Source organism: Aquarana catesbeiana, linkage group LG06, assembly GCF_042186555.1.
Source record: "Aquarana catesbeiana isolate 2022-GZ linkage group LG06, ASM4218655v1, whole genome shotgun sequence".
Taxonomy (NCBI): domain Eukaryota; kingdom Metazoa; phylum Chordata; class Amphibia; order Anura; family Ranidae; genus Aquarana; species Aquarana catesbeiana.
Genome location: NC_133329.1, coordinates 292,439,772 through 292,446,091, shown reverse-complemented (window position 1 = coordinate 292,446,091; position 6,320 = coordinate 292,439,772). Strand labels below are relative to the sequence as shown.

General features: G+C 32.4%; 1 protein-coding gene across 4 annotated transcripts in view; it reads left to right on the top strand.

Annotated features, from left to right (window-relative positions):
- The window catches only part of SATB2 (SATB homeobox 2), a 303,695-nt gene that overhangs the window by 6,798 nt on the left and 290,577 nt on the right, over positions 1 to 6,320 (top strand). The window lies entirely within an intron of this gene.

Here is a 6,320-nt window from a genome sequence, read left to right as displayed (position 1 = left end):
AGACTGTCTATGAGTGGTAGCTAGTTAAAGACTTAGGCTTTCTCTTTGAATTAAAAATTCTAAGCATTAAGGGTGTTTAATTGATATATGTATTGTATATATGCTTGCATGTATTTACTATACAATCATACAGTTATATACTTATATGTATATAATTATATAATGGCATAACCTATTGGTGAACTAGATAAAGGTCAGAAAATAGTTTTTTATATATAAATTATACAGTATATAAATAGTTTGATATGATAAGTACCCATTTATGTTCATTTAAATGAGTGAGGTGAAATCAACCATTTATTATCCTCTGCATTATTAAATGTAAAAGCATAGTTGTTAATTAATATGATGTAGGTAGGTACGTACACCTTTTGCACCACAGAAAATACCTTTCTTAGTTTGTCAGTTTTAAACTGTGCAGTCAGTTTCACTAGCACATCTACACAGAGCTCAGTTTACATAGAGAACCCCAAATGCAGCCTTAAATTGAGGACGAGGCATGTAAATAACCCTGGTGCCAGGAGACGTGATATTTAGGTTAATACTGCTCCGAGTCAGTCGTTTGCCCGCCTTGCAGACGTCCTGGATTGTGCCATGTGGCTCTGCTAATACGAATGACCCCTTGTGCTTGCTCTGACCGTTGCCCTTTAATCATTTGAAAATCATGTATAGATTCATCTGGCCGATAGTGTTTAGTTTTCTAATTAACGTCACAAATCTGCAGACAGACCACACTTTGTGCTTCTGTGATTGTGCAGCACTATGTGGTGACTTAAATCCTGCCGTGTGCTACTGATACTACAGCACAGGAACAGTTAATACAGACATTAGGCTCTGTCCAGAAAACAGTTTCTTTAAGAGGATCACTGAAAACAAGTAGAGATAAACTCTTTTACTCTAAAACTCTTCTACGGTAAAAATTATGGTCAGGGAAATTGAAATATTTTTCTGTCTGTTCTAATATATAAAATATATACAACTGGGTCTCGCAGTTTATGGCAACTATCTGTCTAGTGCTTTGCTGTTCCTGCCAATATCATTACCTTTTTTTATTATTTACTTTTTTGTTTATATTTTATTATATACACTTTAGGTACATAAAATATAGGAAGATATGCTAAAAACATTAATATAAAACAGCATATATATTCTGAACAAAGTTATTTGATGACTTAGTTATGATATTCTGTATATATGATCATGTCTAGGGCGGACCCTCTGACCTTATGATATGAATGTCTCATGCTTTTTCACTGGTTTACTATCCGATCATTGTAACGTGGTTAATTTTTATTGTTTGTGCAAAATATATATATATATATATATATATATATATATATATATATATATATATATATATATATATATATATATATATATTTTTTTTTTTTTTTTTTTTTTTTTTAAAGACTAAACATTTTCTATTATTTTTATGCATAATTATTTTATGTAGATAGATGCAAATGAGCAAACTGAAGGATGTATGGCCTAGTCTGTTTTGTCAGTAATAAGTAATACGCTGAATTTTTTATATATCTCTAGTCAGCCTGTGTTTAGAGATTTACAATCCTATGACTACAGAGTCTCAGTCTTTCACTCTCTTGTTTCACCTATCATTCTTTACAACTATCATTACCTTTGATAAGTTTATTACACTTCGTACCGATCTACAGATATTGCTGTATGGATAAAATAGATGTGCGGATTTCACGTTATTTTAGTTGTTGCTCTTGTTTAGCAAGGCTAATACCTTTACTCGTTAATTAGTACCGTCCATTTAGGTGTGACTACTGCTTTTTACATCTACACTGATAAGCAAGAGGGTAGCCTCACCCCCACTTTATGGAGTAAACACAAAGTTCCATTCAAGGAAGTTGACATGTTCACTGTAGGATGGCATTACATTTCTGACGCTGGATTAGGCCTCTGTGACTTTACACAACTCTTTCAAACATTAACCTGCATTTTTGAAGCTCCAGTAATGGCTGACACTTTAAGAAGCATACCTTATATTTTATTTTGGAGAACGACCTTAAAAGTTGAAATATATACCCTTGATTTTGAAAGAAGCATGTACTGTAGGAGGCAATGTTTTACTTATTATAAAATATGCAGCCTAACCTGTACTGCATGTTTCCATTCTGCTTTTCCGTTGGTTTTGAACGCACTCTTGAGGTATGTCTTTGGACAGAAATACATATTTAATTAAGTGAGAAGGATACTCAATTCTAAAGCAGTTAGGGGCAGACATCTTTGATAATTTAATGTTATTTGATAATTGATTTACTTGTTTGATTTCAGACCAGAAGCTTTTAGTGCATTCAATTTAAAGGATGTAATGATTATCAGTGGTCTATTTTGTGGAATCTAATTCAGTATCTTGTATACTTTTTTTGTATATAGCTATGCTGTAGGAGAAAAGCCTTTTTTATACCCCTTTTAATTTTCTTTTGTTCAAAAAATAAAAAGCCCTCTCTTGGGGCCTTTCAAAACTCCATTACACCAAATAAAATTGATTGAATTTTATCTTTTTCAGTGTTTTTACTGTTTGGAAAATTCATATTTTTAAATGAAATATTTTTAAGGTATCCTCGCTTTTGCCGAATAATTAGCGCTTTTTTAACCCTCGGGGGAATCTATTTTGCCAATAATAAAATTTTACAAAAATATTATAAAAATAATGTTGATGAAAGTTGTTTTATATACAGCATATTTTCTTTTACTTTTGGTGTATGAAGCTGGACTGGCAAAATCGGCTGTGTTTGGTTTTTCGAAGGACAGTGTACAGACATGTAGTGAGGCTAAACTGGTTGCCTAAACAAGTAGATGTTATACAATATGTACGATCAATGAAATGATTTGTCTTGCATCGGTGACTAGTATTAAGTTGCCATACCAGAGAAAGAAAAGGGAAACTTGACTTACAATAATAACAACACAAAAAAGTTTGCAATTTATTTATGAGCCTTGACAATGCAGCCATGTGTTAAAGTGGACTTTAACCCAGTTTACTAAGTGGTCTAGTGGTGAATGCAGATTTTTTTTTTTGATGAGAATTCAGCCACAACCTGGACATGATTATAACCACCAGACAGAGACAGACGGCTCAGTTAGGCGCTGTGCCTACTGAATACAACTTAGGCTTCCAACCTAAAGCTGATGTATATCCTCTCTTCCCATCTTGTGTTTATAGTATAAGTATGGTGTGTCTAGGAAAACAGTACTGGTTAGCCAACCATAAATCTTTTGCTGAATTGAAAGGTACCTTCCTACAGTGTCAGTCTTAACTAATTTTTAAGACAAGTTGACGGCCAATTGGGAAGAGAGGAATGATATATATATATTTTTTTTTTAAAACAACTGATGATTTTTTTTTGCATTTATCACCAAACCTTTATTGGACTCTAGCACTCAAAGTAGGCATTGACAGTCTTTATATTATATGCTCGATAATTTCCATGGCATTGCTTTACTTAGCTGTATGCATTAATGATTTATATAGAACTGGGAGGTCCAAATAAAGATTAGATGTTCTCAGCGTGAGAAATCACAAAAACCTTATTATACTTAGGTCAACAGTCATGATAGAACATGCTTATTTAAATATGCTTATTAGTAGTTACACAGGTAATTAGCATTTTTCTATAAAAGATATATCAGAGATGAAAGTTTTTATTTATATTATTATTATTATTATTATTATTATTATTATTATACAGGATTTAAATAGCACCAACAGTTTGCATAGCGCTTTACAACATGAGGGCAGACAGTTACAATACAATTTAAAACATAAAACATTTATAAAAATCATAAAAAAAATATAAAAAATAGCTTAATGTGCATTTAATAGCTAGATAAAAATCGAAGGCAATAAATACAAATATATTAACATTTTTTATTATTCCCATATAATAAACCCAGCATTTTTGTAATATGTGTTTTGGTGCATACATTTCACTATGTCTGTATGACCAACCTACATATAGCCTGAACTGGTCTTCTAAGGATTAAGCAATGACTGAAAACACCTGCAGTCAATGCAAAAGGTTGCACCTGGAGGGTGGCTGGGACCAAGAGTGACTTGTAAAGTGTGCCTGGAGTATGAATTCAGTCAGATACTGAAGGGATGACTGTGGGGATGTAGGGAAAAAATTGTAAAGTGTACAAGTGTACAAGTGTACCTGTTGATAAGAATGCTAAGTCATGCAGTACCTCACTAATTAGACAAACAGCTTTATGCAATAAAGAGGCCTTATTCTTACGTACTAATTCTCCATTGTAGTAACCCATAGTAGTAAATCAGAATCTATCTTGTTTTGGGCTGATTTTAGCAAAGTGAATTCTGATTAGTTGTTATTAGCTATTAGCTGCGAAGAATAAAAACTCTTTATAGAACTATATATATAGATTTATAGAAGATTCAAAGTACATTTTTTTACTAATTTTCTGGGGTCAGGATTCTGGGGTCACAGTTCAATAAGCATTCCACTTCAGGTGAAGCCATGTTGAATCGTTTTTGCACATCCTAAGCACAGAGCAGTGTCAAGTGCTCAGCTCATAAGAACTTCTATGCTGTCGATAGACAACTCTGATCTTCACTACTGATCACCCAGCAATTCAATTATTACACTGAAAAAATAAAAGCAGATTTTATAGTCAGACTGGGGATATTACATAAATACAGCTTCTTGGGCTCTTTAAGTAAATATTTGCGAACCTGGCTAAAAAACTATTTTTAGAACATCATCCCAGTGTGACTGGAAAACATAGGGACAAAAACGATAACATTTATTATATTATATACGGATAGGTTTTGTGAATTGTGTTTTGGGGATTTTGTATAATTTTTCTGTTCAGAAATACAACTTCGTAGTACTAATGCATGCAGCAATGATACAGGAGGACAATGAATGGCCTACATACTAATGCAGTTTACCATACTGGCCTACCAAAGGAGCATTTTTTACTGTGGTATAGCAAACCGGTAGTCTTGCGCCCTTCAGCTTCAGTTTTTTCAAAATTTTCCCCTTATTGATTAATTTATGAATATATATTCTTCAGACAAAAATAAAAATTATAGATTTAATAAATAGCCTCTTGAAAGTTTTATAACCTCTTCCACATACGCTAGTATTAACAATGTTTTAAGCTCTACTTCTCCATAACTTCCAAAAAATGGTACTCATCAAGAATGGGAGCTACCTAGCTCTGTTTTGCACATTCAAACATTAGCAATATATAAGGTTTTATTACAAGCCAATATTTTGTTTTTACCTTTTTGGTCTACATACATTGCATTGAAATATATTCATTTGCTCAAACAGATAGATAAGGTCAGGCCCTTACATCATCCTTCTTCCAACTGCATTTATCACGTTTCTTTATTAGGGCATATGTGCTTTAACTATATCTACCTAATATGTCTTGTATCTGTGTTATCCCTTGGTAGTATACTTTTTAATTGTGCAGTTTTGTACAATTCCATTTATATATATGTATTTATTGTTCCTATGGTAATTATTACCTCCATTCAAGTTTACCTGCAGTGACAAAGTATAGAATTAAAAAATGTTGCACACTTTTTTACGCAAAATTATCAAAGTTTTGTCATTGATTGTTAGCCTATATAGCGATTGTACACATCAAAACTTATATGAGTGCCATTTAACCTTTTTTTTTAAGAGCCCCATTGGATAGATAGATAGATAGATAGATAGATAGATAGATAGATAGATAGATAGATAGATAGATAGATAGATAGATAGATAGATAGATAGATAGATAGATAGATAGATAGATAGATAGATAGACTTGTATATGATATATTGTCAGATATATGTAGGTGTTGCTATATTTAGTAGATTTGTATACCCACAGTATATTTTGCGTGTGTTCTAATTGATAGCCAACAATAAAGAATGAGGTATCACTGAAAATAACTGGAATTTACAAAATACAATAAACTCTGAATCATTTGGGGTTTTTTGTTACTTTTATTGAAAGTTTACATAATAGTACTGTTTACTGAACAAAGTGAATGTTCACCAAGCTTAGTAAAAAAGGTAAAGCTTTGTCCTCTAATGTGCAAGGGCAATATAACAAAGATATTTATTCCCTGCACATAATTGGATGACAGAAGTGAACACTGCATCACCTTATTTACTAAACTAAGAGTGCATTCTCTTTCAAAGTGAACAATCTTCACTAGATTAACCTCATGATGTGTTGACAACCAATTCTGGTTAAAGACGGTTTACCGTATACAATGTAATATGTTTTGCAGGGCCTGTCATAGGAAAAAGGTGATGCTCCACTGG